Genomic DNA, 15,135 nt, shown 5'->3' with positions numbered 1-15,135 from the left:
GAAGCTACTTTTGTTTCCAAAATATGGCCGCTGTACATGAAAAAACGTGCACTGACATCACACGTGATCAAATACCTATAATTATCCCAAAATATGGCCACCAGTGCTGTGACGCACGAACGTCAGCGTGACACAACACTATACTGGTAGCTTGCGCACAGAGCTCGCGCTGTTCACGAAAAGCAGGGAAATGGTTATAAATGATTTTAACACTCACCGAGTGTCACAGGACAATGCCGTTTTCAGGAACATCGCCGCTGCCGCTCAAAACACTGGCAGCAATTGTCCCTGGACTGTAACTTGATCTGCTGTTGGACATTGACTTGAACAGCTGCTAGCAGGACCTCGGGCTCCACGGACTTCACGGTTATTGCCCGATCGTTGCCAGTGAAATAACTACAGTTGTCAGGTGAGTTTATGAAGATATTCAAATTTATTGTGGAGTTACATTAAAACACGTCTGTGTCCAAAGCCTGGGTCATAACTGTCATCTTTGGAATCAGGAACACAGTGGTTTTCTTAATTCCAGAAATGACATAACAACACTACACACCCATCTCAAAATATATGTGCAATGAAACCCTCATAAATTTTCAGTCATGAAAGAACTGAGTCAATTTTTGTCACCATGTCTCCATTGTTCACTCCCGGCATTTTAGTGAGATGTAGTTCACTTGCTTGTATTATCTTTTCACAGATATTCATTTCTTTAAGCATTGATTGTTTATTAAGAGTTTATGCTAATTGCTAGTTCTTCCAGCTCATCTGGCAGACATATGCCTTGAACTCAGCCTATCCCTGGGAAAGCCAAGGGGCTGTCAAGTAGCCATTGGCTACCTTTGTTTATGAGTAGTCAATTTCAGGATTATGCAGGCTCAAATGGAGATCCTCAGCCTCTACTCTCGGTTCCACCTCTACTCTCCCGGAAGTTTACTCAGGATATTCAATCACCTCGAATCTTGGACTCTCAGTTGAAGGCAGCAAGCTGTAAAAGGTGCATAAGTTGACAGTGATTAGAAAAGCTATTGACATATCACCCAATGATGATTCACAGTCTGCATCCCTATGTCACTTCAAGATTCTGCTGATGATTGTAAGATTTTATTTCATGAAAAATTAACAGTTCATTCTCTAAAAGGGAAACCAAATGCAAAGAAATTCACAGCTAGGATCGGAGAACAGTTCAGTCCCCCGAGCGTAAGCACAAAGTGCTAGTGCAGGAAAGGAAAGGAGTATGCTCCCGGGGTCAAGTGAAGCACCTGGATACCCTCTCAGGTGATTAGTGTGCTATACAAATCAGCATAACATAACATAACAGCCGTTCTGGAGAGAAGAGGCGTTTTCAAGCAGGCAAAATATCTCTGGAACCGGGAGCGAGCAGGTATATCACCATCAGTGGTGCCAGGGCTAAATATAATGAAGTAGGGGTGTACAAGAAAATGGCTGCCTCACAAGAAAGCTGGCACGAGACGTGGTCACCATTTACCCAGTTTTAGAGATATTTTAGAAATTGTAAAGTGGCTGCACATGTTACTTGCAATCCAAGATTACTGGTGGATGCGGTAGCATGGGTGGGGTATTGTGGACCCTCACATACACAGGCATGCACAAAGAAAGATGAATAGTTTAAGTTGTTTACAAAGAGGAGATCCTCTTTTCGATGGACATAGGGCACAAAATTCAGTGTTGATGAAACATTAGCCACTGGTTTTTAGCAAATCTTGTGATCTAGCGTCTGAAGCTCCTAAATATTATAAATAAAGTGATGGTAGCAGCATGAGAACCCAGCTCAGGCAATGAAGTTTTAGATTTTCCCAAAGGAAAAGGGCCAGATTGTAACCACACTGTTCTCCTCCCTGCTCAATAACACTATGGAAAAGTTTTTACAAGCCCGTATGAAGGTAGTCCACAGTGGTATTTAAAGGGAAAATATTGGCACAACAGATCGGTGCTTGAAATTAATGGTACCATTGTCAACAGAGTTGCTTGTCACAAAAAAATCTAGTTATAGGTGTATGTCAGTGAATAAATTTAGGAGATTTACGAAGTTTTTTAGAATTGTCAAAAATAGCTAGGACTACATTTGGAAATCTATTAGAATAGTAGATTTCAAGCAATTCATAATTTGTCAAAAAATAAGTGCCAGGGCCATCTTCAGGAGGTCACTGCAATGTACACCACTTGCTGCCCCTGCCAGCGCTGCCAGTGATAGAACCAACACAAATACTAACCATTACACCTTACAAGTGTGAAAATTCAGTCTATTCCATGCCCCCAAAGCAATGACTTGGGCAGCATATATTAGTCATTTTTAATGTATATTTAATTAATTAACAACTGTTGTTGTTTTCATTGTAATTAAGACAAACTGTGCCATCAAGTGGCAGACTGTTTTAAGTGCTGGTGTTGACAACTAAGTGCTGGTGCCAAGCATGGGAAACCTCTGGCTCAAATTAAGCACTGATTTCAAGATGTGGCACTGTTTCCTTTAACTCCAATGCCACAGCATGTGTGTCATGGAATAATTTGCAGGTGTAGGTTTTGAAAAATGTTTATTTTGAATATTTTTTCTCCATTTGTTTTCACTATATCAAAAACATTATTCCACTTGAAGATGCCATTTGCAATATGTCCCCCAAACCGTGACAACACCAATATTTGTATTTATCCATGTTCTGACATTGTGGATGTTTGAACACCTGCCTCTCCACTGCAGCTCCTACTTTTCTATCCCTCTCTAACCATTGCAGAAATCACAGCCTTCTGAAGCATAGAAAGACAGGATTGGAAGTTATCTTCCTTTCAAAAACAGTACGCCAATCGGTTTTTAATCTCTATATCAGATATGTGGTTAGTGTATGAAAAAACATAATCTAGGATGTACAATGGCCAAATGATAATGTCAGAATTGTTATAATTCAATTGGATTTGAGAGAAATTGAGACATACACCGTTCTGTTTCCTCCGCTCTTAAGAACCTTGACTGGCTGAGAGTCAAAAACAGAATTAGGTTTAAGGCCCTTTGTCTAACTTATAAAGCCCTCCACGATTCTGGACCTTGCTTTCTGAAGAAAGCCTGATCATGGTATATCCCAACTTGAAACCTAAGCTCTGCAGGCACCTTCAGAATAAACCCCATTAGATTTAAAAAATCTAAATGGGGCCGTAGCAGCTTTGTGGTGCAAGCAGCAACATCCTGGAACCTCATCCCTCTGAATCTCAGGTCATCTCCTTCCCTGTCCCAGTTCAGGAAACTTCTGAAGACTTGGCACTTCAATCATTAGGTCTTTTTCCTACCCATAGCTGCTTACAGGATCAGCACCAAGACACCTTTGGGTATGTATTGCCCTTTACAAATAAGTTTAACATAACATAACATAACATAGACCCTTTCATTGACTGTTGTTACTTAGACATACAATTATTCGAATTACTGCAATTTCGATTACAAGAGTTTTAAGTATTTTAAAGGTTAATTGAAAGTCATAACAAATTCAAAATATAAATTCAAATAGCACAATTATGTATCTTACAAGAGAATTATTCAATAACATGCAAGGATGTTAAGTTAAGGTGCTTATACATTTTTAATTAAAAAAAGTTAATACATTTTTTGTAAATACTTTACTGTGTCAGGTTTATCACAGGAAAAATGGAACTTAATATCAAAATCAATCTAACATTTGGATTCATTAATTGTATAATTTAATTTAAATTGCTATAATAATTAAATATAATTCTTAGTGAGCTTAGAGTACCTCATAATTTCATGAGATTTTGTTTGGTCATTATTAATATAATTAGGTATGTGGCATACATTAGGATTCTTCTTCGTATTAAGCTAAGGTTTGAAATAGGGTAGAACTATTTATTTATTTATTTATATAGGGTTTATATAGTGCTAGCTCGACCTGGAGATATCACAGAGCTTTACATAATAGCTAACAACACAATAATCAAGTCACTGAGCATAAGATGCGAGCCATATTAGATTCAAATCAACACAAAATATACAGGGAAGAAAAGTTAGGCAATGAGGGTGGTTAACCATATGTGGTCAATTAGCACAGTATGAGTTAAGGTACAGAAGGGCATAATAGTGGAGAAAAACAAAAAAAAAATAACCTGCTGTCACAGGCTGTTTCCAGCCTTTAGAAAGGGAGAATATTTTAACATAGTTTATTTTTCTCCTGATTTAAAGTATTTGTGGGGGAGATGGAGTTTTAGGTCTCTTTTCAAGCAGGAGAAGGAGGGGTTGCATCTAAGAGCTCTGCGGAGAGAGTTCCATATGCTGGGGGCGTTTCCAGAAAAAGAGCAAGTCTGTTTTTGTTTTCCTTTATGCAATGGGAGGAATGAGAAGAAGTGTGTTGGAAATAGGCTGCGCTTATTAATTAATTTTGATATACATTAACATAATTTAATGTTTTTGAAGTTACTTATTATTTCACATTTGTTATTATTAGGATTAGGGTGCCAATGTTTTACTTAGTGTAAATTAAAGAATATGTGGTGGTAAATCACCTTGTACTAGGATTGTAGCCTCCGCCTGATTTCTCCACAAGGAGGAGAAACCTCACCTGAGGGCAGTTCCTAACCCCTTGGTGGAAAAATAACAACCAATAGGTTCTTTGTCCATCAGACTGAGGCACTACCACATTACTTGCTGTGCATGTCAAGGCTGCAGGTCTAAGTTGGATGTGCCATTGATATTTATAGTTAATCTGTGTGGTAGCATTTCTAAGCAGATCTGGTTTCTTTGTTTTCACTGCAATTTTTTGTGGATGTCAGCTTAACATAGCCTATAATTCAGTGAATGACCTTTAGCAAGTAATGATTTTCCAGAATATCTCTATCGTTCAATCAATCAATCAATCAATGGTAAGTGCAGCAAGTCACGGGTAAGGTTCTCAAGGAGCTGGCGTTTCTACCTGCTTTGTTCATTCTATCAGCCAGGTCTTGAGCTCTCCCTTGAATTCCCAGTGAGATGAGGCAGTCTTAAGATATATATCGGAAGGTCATTCCTAGCTTTGGCCACCATTTGTGAGAAGGAGCGTCCTCAGATGTTGCCTTGGAAGATCCGGGGGTTGCCTGAGATGAAGAGCGAGGCACAGTTCGGAGGTGTCTGGTCGGTTGGTGGAAAGTCACGTATTTGTTGATCTATGCTGGAACTACGTTGTGCAGAGCTTTGTATGTGTGGTTAATCATCTTCAACTGGCATCTTTTCTTGATTTGGAGCCATATGTAGATTCTTGAGGTGCGGAGTGATGTGGGTTAATCTGGGGAGGTCGAGGATGAGTCTTGCCACTGGGTTTTGTGTTGTCTGTAGTCTCTTCAGGACGTGTGCAATGATTGCTATGTAGAGGGTGTTCCTGAAGTCCAGCTTGATGGTGAGGAGTGCCAGCGTGGTGTTGACTGGGAGCCAGCCTGGTGTTGACTGGGAGCCACCTGTAGCTCTTGTGGAGCATGTGTATGGTGTGGAAGCAGGTGAATGAGCGTGCATTAACCCATTTCTTCATAGATAGCTTGCTGTCCAAGATGATGCTTAGGTTGTGGGTGTATTCTGTTGAGACTGATGCTGGGCCAGTTCAGCATGGCTACCTACCATTGTTCCAAAGTGAGGTGTTGTTCCCAAAGATGAGGATTTCCGTCTAGTCCGAGTTTAACTTGCGATAGTTGCCCTTCATCCACTCGGCGATGTTCATTATACATCTGTGGTAGTTGGTTCTGGTGGTGCAAGGGTCTTCTGACAGCAAGAGGGTGTCCTCTGCATAGGAGATGATGTTGAGTCTGTGCGATCTGATGGTGTTGGCTGGGGGGATCATGTATGTGTTGAAGTGGGTGGGGCTGAGTGACAATCCTTGTGGGACACCACAGGCTATCTTCCAGGGTTCTGAGGTCAACAGTGAGTGAGGATTTTCTGTGTTCTTCAGGTGAGGTTTGAGTGGATCCATTTGAGGGTGTCTCCCTGAATTCCGATGTGGTGGTGCCTGTTGACCAGGATGTGATTTGAAATGGTGTCAAATGCAGCTGGTAGGTCCAGAAGGATGAGGGCTCCTGTTTTGCTGTTGTCCAGGATGGTGCTTATGCCATCAGTGGCTGCGATCAGGGCTGTCTCTGTGCTGTGGTTGGCTCAGAATCTGGATTGAGAGATGTCCAGGAGGTTATTATGTTCCAGGTGTTCTGTGATTTGATGGTTGATTGCCTTCTTGACAACCTTTACTGGAAAGGGGAGCAGGGAGATGGGTCAGTAGTTTTTTGGCTCAAGTCAGCATGTTGATAGAGGTGTTCAGTACTATCTTGAGCTCGGTGCCAATTGTCTTGCTCCAGAGGTTGAAGATGTGGTGGGAAACAGGTCCGTGGGTGCTCCTGAGTATATGAAGTTCATGATGGAGATTGTGGCTTAAGTTGTGAGAGGGTCACAAGGGGTGAGCAGACGTTCAGGGTTTGTGTTCGTGAGTGTGAGCAGGTTGATGCTTTCGGTGGCAAGGTGTTGGGGTTGGCTGGCACATCAATGAGCTCTCAATAATATTAAAATATATTTAAAGCATTGTTTTTTTCATAAATTTCAACAATTTTGTGATGTTTGAAGAGACTTTGTTTTACATTCCACACACCCATTATGTTTTTTGTATAGTAGCAGTTCTACATCAAATCTTGAATTTTTATCCATTTAAAGGAAAAGGAAGCAAGGTGCCGGCACATTGCAAATGCAAATGCTTTGATGAAGTCTAGTGTCCCATTCGGGCATCCATACTAGCATTTGATGCACATTTGATTTTATGCAAATTTAGATTCCTGCATTATTAATAGTCATGAGGTGGAACGTTAGGGACCCTTTTGGAAATATGTTTGTTGTATGAGGGCGTGGAATATCTCTTGTATTGGCAATGGCTTTTCACAGTGAAATACAAAGAGTTCACAACATCAGCATTCTTTTGTGCAACATGCTTTGCAACTTACTGTTCTTAGCAATGTCAGTTGTGAAGTGAAGTATAAAAATCTGTTTATTACATTAAAAAGGCTCTCATACCCCTAGAACTAGTGACAGTCAACAAGGTTTCAGCATGGGAACAAAAAAATGAGCGAAATGAATAAGAAAGAATTTCTAGCTGCTATTTCCTCTCACTCAGATAAATATATTAAAAAAAAATTTGACAGACTGGAGGTGCCTCTCAATCAGATGAATATATTTTAGTCTTGTTTACAGGCAAGAGATTGTCTCATTTTAAAAGGTGAAAAATACATACTTAGTCAAGGCATTTGGTGAAGTATGAAAAGTTCAAAGCCACTTGGTGGAACTGGTTCTAACTATCAAATTTTCCTGAGACCGTTCTCCATATTTCAGGTATATCCCAAAGGAGGTGAACTGTCTAAATATCGAATTTTAAATATTGAGTTGGTAAAATATCGAATTTTAAATATAGAATTGCCAAAATATTAACTTACAAAAATATAGTGGTGCAGAATAACAAAATGCAGGTAACAAATATTGTTTTTAATAATATTGAAGTAAGTAATATCGAAGGTCCTAATATAGTTGTTTAAAATATCGAATCGATTTTTTTAGTATTTTAAGTGTTAGTATATGTGTTAAATGTATACATTATGTTTGTAATGTATGTTGGAATTGTTTTAAGTAATGAATTTTCTGTTAAATTTGTTTAGTGTATTTTAGTTCTGTAGCGGGTTGTGAGTTTATAGAGGAATAGGGTAGCAAATAATTTGATTATAATATATTAATTAAGATTTTGTTTGAATTAACTAATTATATGTTAATTAATTTTTGGGTAATTATATGCCATTGTGGGTTGTGGGTTTATAGGGGAATAAGGTGGAAAGTAATTTAATGTTATTAAAGTTATTATTATTATTGGTATTTCTAATGAATTTATTGTTTATTTATGATAATTCATTATTTAACGAAAAAAAATCTTATTTATAAGTATGTTATTTTTAACCCCTACGCTATCCAACACTTTCCCTACTGTTGCACTCACTGGAGTGGGATTAGTAATTTTTACTCACCCGCTATCCAACACTTACCCTATTGTTGCACTTACTGGACTGGGAATAGTAATTTTACCCACCCGCTATCCAACACTTTCCCCACTGTTGCACCTTTGACCTCACTGGAGTAGGAATAGTAATTTTTACCCACCCGCTATCCAACACTTTCCCTACTGTTGCACTCGGTTGAGTGGGATTGAATTTTTACTTTCCTGCTAGCCAACACTTTCCCTACTGTACCACTTGCTGGAGTGGGAATAGTAGTTTTATCCCCTACATTATGCAACATTTTTACTATTGTTATATTTAATGTACTGTAAAATATACATTTAAAACATAATTGTAATGTATTAAATTATGTATAATTTATTTTTACATTTAGATTATAGGTTTATCTATATTATATATGTAATTATGTCTTAAAATATGTTGTTAACATTCATTCTAAAATTATAAATATTAATTACTTTTTAATATTATTAAATTAATATGTATATAAAAAATTTAAATGTATGTTATTTTAGATTACATTTTTTATTTAATAATTTTTACCTTTTTTACTTAATTTTGAGTATGTTTTACTAAATTATATTTATTATTTAATTAATTTTATATTATTTTTAAGACATTTAAAAAAATTCGATATTTTAGCATTCTATATATTTAACATCAATATTTTTTATTCTATATTTTTTCACTTACCTTTTTGTAGATAGATTGGCAGTCGATATTCTGTCATTCTATATTTGTACTTCGATATTCAGGTAAGTCGATTTTCTTGTATTCTATATTCTATCTGTGATCCCCAAATGAATGTTCTGTCTGTATTTATTTCATTCAGTTCTGCTTAATAATAAAATATGCAAGTACAGAGATGTGGTCTTATCTGTTCAAGCAAGGAGGAGAAATGACCTTGTGACTGAGGTGCATGCTATAGGACCCAGATACCTTGGGTCTAATCATAGCGTCAGCGTTTGAACAAAGACTAAGTGATTCAGCATCACAGACTTTATTTCTCTCTGCGACCAATCATTTGTATGTGTGATTATGCAAATATTTGTGATGCCATATAAAAAACTATACTAAATACTCTCTAGTGGTTTATCAATTACAAGTCAAAAACTAATTTCCAACTAAGCTTGCTTTCTCTGAACTACATCGCATGTTTCATATGTCCACCTCCTATCTGAGATGCTCCCACTTCAATAAAATGTTCTTTGTAAAATGCTGCACTGGTCCATAGAGCTAGGGTTGTGTTGCATGGATGAATGACATAAACAAAATGCATAACACAAAGTCTGAACTTTCATCCTGTTATACCTGCTTTGAAGATTCAACTCCATTCCTACGAGAATTTACAGAATCACATCCTTTCTCTCCTGGCCTCCACCGCTTCTTTTCCAGACGCTTACTCTTTAGTGGTGACACCACCTTTCATACATCAGTGATTGTTGTTGTGGCATGAACTGCAGACCAGGTGGCTTTAGGCTTGTAGTATGAATCTGAGAGTAATACTGATCACTACCTCATAAATTCTCTGTGTTGTGTAAAGATTTTTAGTGCTGAAGACTGGCATTTTGGACCACAATATAGAGTTACTTGTCTAATAATTTCTTGGCCAATATACTGATACTATTACCAGTAATCCCATGCACCAGTGCAAGCTTTGATGAAAGAAAGGCATATGACAAAGTTAAGAGGTACTTTAGAAACTATAGCCTCTGATTAATTTGTAACTTTTCTTTTTTGTGAATGACAATCTTTGCCTCGGGCATTAATTCTTACTAAATAAAACAAAACTTATTGGCGGGGAAAAAGGCACATTTCCCTTTTATCAATAAATGTTTTTGCATTTTAATCCAACCACTGTGAACAAAAAGAATGTGATTAACATTTGCAATATCACCACACAACCAGTGTTGTATTTCCTTTAAACATATTCTGTAGTCTCAGATTTTCTGGACTGTGCTATATGGAAAGACTAATGAATTCACGCAGTAACCAGGGTATGCAATTAGTATCTTAATGTAGTTATTGATGATCTTATAGAATAATATATTGCATGTTTAGGTTCTCTAGATTTATATATTTAGTTACTGGATGTGTTTAATTTAATTTTTTTAATGCATGTATTGTGTCTATTGCTTTACGTTAGGGTGTTTGAAGTTTCGAATAGTGTTAATCCACAGCATCATGGCATTGTTTATCACTTTGTAAATGTCATCACCTATATACTGTTTGTGAAGATTTCAAATAATGGGTGAAAACCTTCAGCAAACATTAGATTTTCTGGAGCAAATCTCAGTTGGAGAACTCACAAATGTATTTGAAAACAACACTGTGATAAAAACATTGTTTTTCTGGGGATATGTATCTTGAAAGCCAGTTGGGAATCTTGCAAAACTATGAAACTCGTGTGAGGTTCCACCTTCAAGACTGTAGTGTGAAACTACACCCTCCTCTAAGTTTAGGTGAGTGCTATCTCCGTGTAACTGTCTGCATGAATTTAGCACAACAGATTTCTGATCAAAATGTTTATATTTGTACAATGATCCACTTGCTTAACTGTTTTAATGTCTTTTTATGGGCACTGCAGGCCAACCAAATTTAGATAGAGGAAACATGTCCCTTCGAGTAAAGAATGGGTAGTAGGCAGACTTACAAATTAAAATATAGTATTGGGTATCTATCTTATAAAACCATACCTATGAAACATAAGATATTTTTCCATTTCTTATCTTGTTTTGACACCAATACAATTAACTTTGTAAGATGTATATGACTGAACTTAGTACAATACAGGTTTGCTATAGTACATGACATGAGTAAAAGTAACATTATTAAGACCATTGAAAACCATTTCAGACCCAGTTGTGGAATTTTAAGAATATTAACAATAAGAAAATAATTTGATCCTTCAGCTCACATGCTACAGGATTTCGTTTTTAAAGGGAAGGTGTTACCTCTTAAAGAGTTCAGATGGCAATAGTAATGTGTTTGATGATATACAGGCTATCCATTTTCTTAAACAAGGTATTTTCAAATATGTTGCTTTTTAAAAGAGTTAATTCAAAATCGAATATTGAGCTTTTAGATAGCCAGACACAGAAAGAATTATTGATGCATGGAATACTGATTCAGCTTTATCATACAACGATCAAAGGTGACATAGTAAGAATGTGATTATGCATGTTATTTTCCAAGCTAATTTATTCAGAACAGAGGGCCTCATTTATGAAAAGTGACGCAACGCTGCGTGAAAGCAGTGATGCATCACATTTCATTGTGCTCTCCTTGCGACATGCTGGATGCGTCATATTTACAGTATCATGTCACAAGGAGTTACAGATACATCAGTATTTCTGACATATCTGTAGGTGCAAAAATGACGCATAGCTGGAGTGTGTCACGAAAGTGACGCAACTCCAGCAACGGTCATTACACATGGGCAAGTCCCAATTCAAAAAGCCTGCCTCACGGCATGCGTAAGATACTGACTCCTTTGTGTCCTAGAAGTGGCGCAGTGAAATCTTATAGATTTCACTGCATCACTTTTACGACTCTTTCTTACATCGGAACTCCCACCCTGCATACAATTTACCCGGCGGAGGTATAATGTGGCGCAAGATTTTATGCGTCACTTTGTAAGTATGGTGCAACAAGGCTAATATTTTACGTCGCTGGTGCGTCACAAACAGTGACACACCGGCGGCGCAAAAGTGATGCAAGGGCTCTTAAATAAGCTCCACAGTATTTTATTTTATGAGGAAGGTACTCAGAAATGTATTCTTGATGCATGTCCTATGATTTCTGGATTTTCTCACTATGAGTTCACGTACCTAATGAAAATAAGGCAGAACTAACCTTGGAATTACCATTGATGTGGGATGATTTGAAAATATAATTTATCATGGGTCTACCCTAGACCAATTTGAGCCTGCATGAGCCTGCATGAATATCTTCCAATGCTTTGAAAATTAAGGGAAATGTTAGTGAGAAAACACTTTGTACAGAGTCCAGTCATATACATAAAATTAGTCCTATTTGGACTGGGAGTGTAATATTGTTTTTGTGTTTAGAAATGTTGTTGTATTTTCTGTAAGCAACACGTTGCTTTATAAATTGATAATATCAGCTAAGTATAAGGTTAATAATATGAAAGAAAAGTGCATACCACATCTCATTTGTATAGATAAATGACACCTGAACTACGCCATGATGTTATGGGACCTAATTACAAAGGCATTCTGAGCACGCACTGTAATACTTGTGTAGTACTGTTTTTCTGTACTCTTAAAAACCTTTTTTATTTAGCCAGGAAACATCAAAAATGGTACAGGGAATATTCATATACAATTAGTACATAGAGAAATGACTGACCCCTCTTTGCACTTTGACTAATAGTGAGTTAGAAATGTCAGGGCGCCTTCATGAAGATACGTAAGAGTATGTAAAAGAGTACTCCCGTAGTACTACTTCCCATACTCAAAAAGGCCTTTGTGACTCAGTCCTGAAAAGTCCAACTCCTTTCCATATGTACTAATTGCATAATAATATTCACTGAACATTCCCCATGTATTCCCAATTTAGATGGTTTAGGGCCAATTCACAAAGACACGTAAGACTATTTTTTGGTAATGAAATTCACTTGATTTTTAAATTGACTTAGGATGTCAAATAAAGTTGCAAACTAATAGGCTGTAACAAAACATGTGTATGGTTTGTCTTTTCATGTAGTGCTGGTCAGCCTCGTGACTGGCTGTGCTTGTGAGCATTTAGAATATATCAATCACATAAGAGAAGGGGACAGGGAGCTATTAGAAGGTCCAGTACCTTTGCTCCTAAGAAGAAGTAAAATAGAGAGAGTGAGGAACTATGTATCATCCTTGAGATCATTATCTTGCATATGTGATTTTATCAGAGATCAATTGGTGATATATATCAATAAATAAAGGGTGCAGGAGAAACATCTAGCCAAGAACCCTGATCTCAAGGAGACAGTTGCGAAGGTGAAGCTGTGGAGAATGCTTCCAGCTGGGTTCAGGAGAACTACGAGGCGCGGATAGTAGAACATATAAGTATGATTGAAGCTACAAAGGAGGAGTCTGGGATACTGGGTGGGTGGCTGGAAGTACAAAATCTGTGTTAAGGGTTCCCAGATGATCGTGGACAATAAGGAAGGAAATGTTACAGGTGTGGGAGTATGTAACATTTGTCCAATAGTTTGAATTACTTTGCCAGGAATCCTCTGTGTAAAAAATGTGGGGAAAGGGGGCATTATGCCAGAGTTTCCAAGAGCAAGAGAGTGAATATTGTTGAGGAAGAGGCAGAGTTGGAAGGCAAAGTTATACTCACGGTATTGGAGGCTCGTGTAAGCTTGAAGATGCCCAAAGATATTGTTGACATTTGGGGATAAGACTTTAAAAGTTCTGATGGATTCTGGGTTTCCATACCCAATGGTGAGGGACCAGCATTGGGCTGATCGCTTTGGTGGCAAAGGCATTAAACTGATACTTCGGATATCTACCTTGTGGGTGGTGGTGGGGCAAAGATTGATGTGTTGGGATACACAATCTTGGAAATTCCATTTCGAGACAAGAAAACGGTGGGCAAGGTATATCTTGTGAAGCGTGGGGACAATCTGTTGGGGAACACCAGTGGGACATGGGTATTGTGTTTAGATGAGATGATGAGAACTTAAATATTATTATCTATTGAGCCAGTTAAAAAGTTTGCGCACAGGCAATATTTTAACCGCATCGCTGCGGCGGTTATTTTTCCGCTGTGCGGCAAAATTCAAAGAGCAATGTTACATGACGAGCTCAGCTCGTCATCCGCACACGACCACCGTGGCTGATGACGAGCTGAGCTCGTCATCAGCAGCGAAGGGGTTAATTCACTGAGCCCCAATTTATAATTAATTATTTTCTGTACATACTTGTTAAAAAGATGGGAAATATATTTAGGTAAATTAATAAAGAGTGTCTGTAGTAATGGCGGGGTTGTGTGAAGTTGTAGCAAACCCATCAGTAATCCGGACTGAGCCCTCCTAACTGTTTGCCTACAAGTCACTGATGAAATTAGCAGAAGTTATGATCGCTTCAGACCATGGTAACTATCAGCTCCCCAACATAGAGATGAAAGCCTTCAATTCAGCATCAATTTATTTTACAACACATCCTCTGGACAGCTATCATGTGTTCTTGTCTTCAAAAAGTACCCCATGTCTGCTCGCCTTGTGGTGCACAGAATAATTTGCATTCACATTTGTTCAAAAGTAAAGAAAATCCAGGAAAACCAATGAGAAAATCATTTAATCTTTATTTATGAAAGTCTATCCTTAGTAGAGGTACCATCAAAAATATTTTACAACAATGAGTAGAACATTGACAAGCTGTGAAAGTAATAGCAACAAAATGGAAATCAGATTTATTTTAAGGTGCCGTCTGTGGACCATCCCCAAGTGTTTGCCTTTGTCATATGTCTTAAGATACTTAATTTTAACAACATTCTTAGCATGTATGAATCATATTACCCATTCTACGGTCAAGTCTAAGGCGACCCTGATAAATTCTTACCTGTCACAAATATCCATGTCACGGCCTTCTGCAATGGTGACTTCTTCGTCGTATTATTGTACTCCGAAGTCTTTGAATAGTAAATGGTGTAGCTATGAATTGTGAGCTACGAACAACGATGATGGAATGGTCGCATCTCTGGTGCAAAGCTTTGTGAAGTTTTCAGTTGGATCAGCTGTTTCTCTCTTTTCCAATCTCTGTTACGGGTCCATGTGACAATGTTGTATGAAAAAGCAATAAAGTCTTTAACATTTATATATTTTTTTATGAAATGCATAGTATTTTATCGTAGTTGGGGCGTGAATCGAGAGCAGGGTTTGGTTATTCAAACCCATCCCCTTGGCTTTGGTTTGGGCTTGAAGAATTGGTTAAGCTCCACCCTCTGCCACTCACACTCTTCCATTTTTTCTTATGAATGTTTTTTGACAATCTATCTCCCCATCTCCCTAGTTCCTACTTGTTTTTGTTGTACTTGTTTCACTACCCCTTCACTTACGGCAGTTTTAAAAGAGAGCTGCACCTTTCTTAATTATTTCTGCCAATTTTCCCT

At 37.8% G+C, this 15,135-nt stretch overlaps 1 long non-coding RNA gene across 1 annotated transcript in view; it reads right to left on the bottom strand.

Annotated features, from left to right (window-relative positions):
- Nucleotides 1–531: 531 nt before the first annotated feature.
- Nucleotides 532–15,135, bottom strand: part of LOC147729316 (uncharacterized) — a 162,336-nt gene continuing 147,732 nt past the window's right edge. Inside the window, exon 3 of the long non-coding RNA XR_015309213.1 lies at nucleotides 532–985. This is a non-coding gene — a long non-coding RNA (uncharacterized LOC147729316). The remainder of the gene's footprint in view (nucleotides 986–15,135) is intronic.

The sequence above is a fragment of the Lissotriton vulgaris genome, chromosome 2_2, assembly GCF_964263255.1.
Source record: "Lissotriton vulgaris chromosome 2_2, aLisVul1.2, whole genome shotgun sequence".
Taxonomy (NCBI): domain Eukaryota; kingdom Metazoa; phylum Chordata; class Amphibia; order Caudata; family Salamandridae; genus Lissotriton; species Lissotriton vulgaris.
This window is presented reverse-complemented; position numbering and strand designations above follow the sequence as displayed.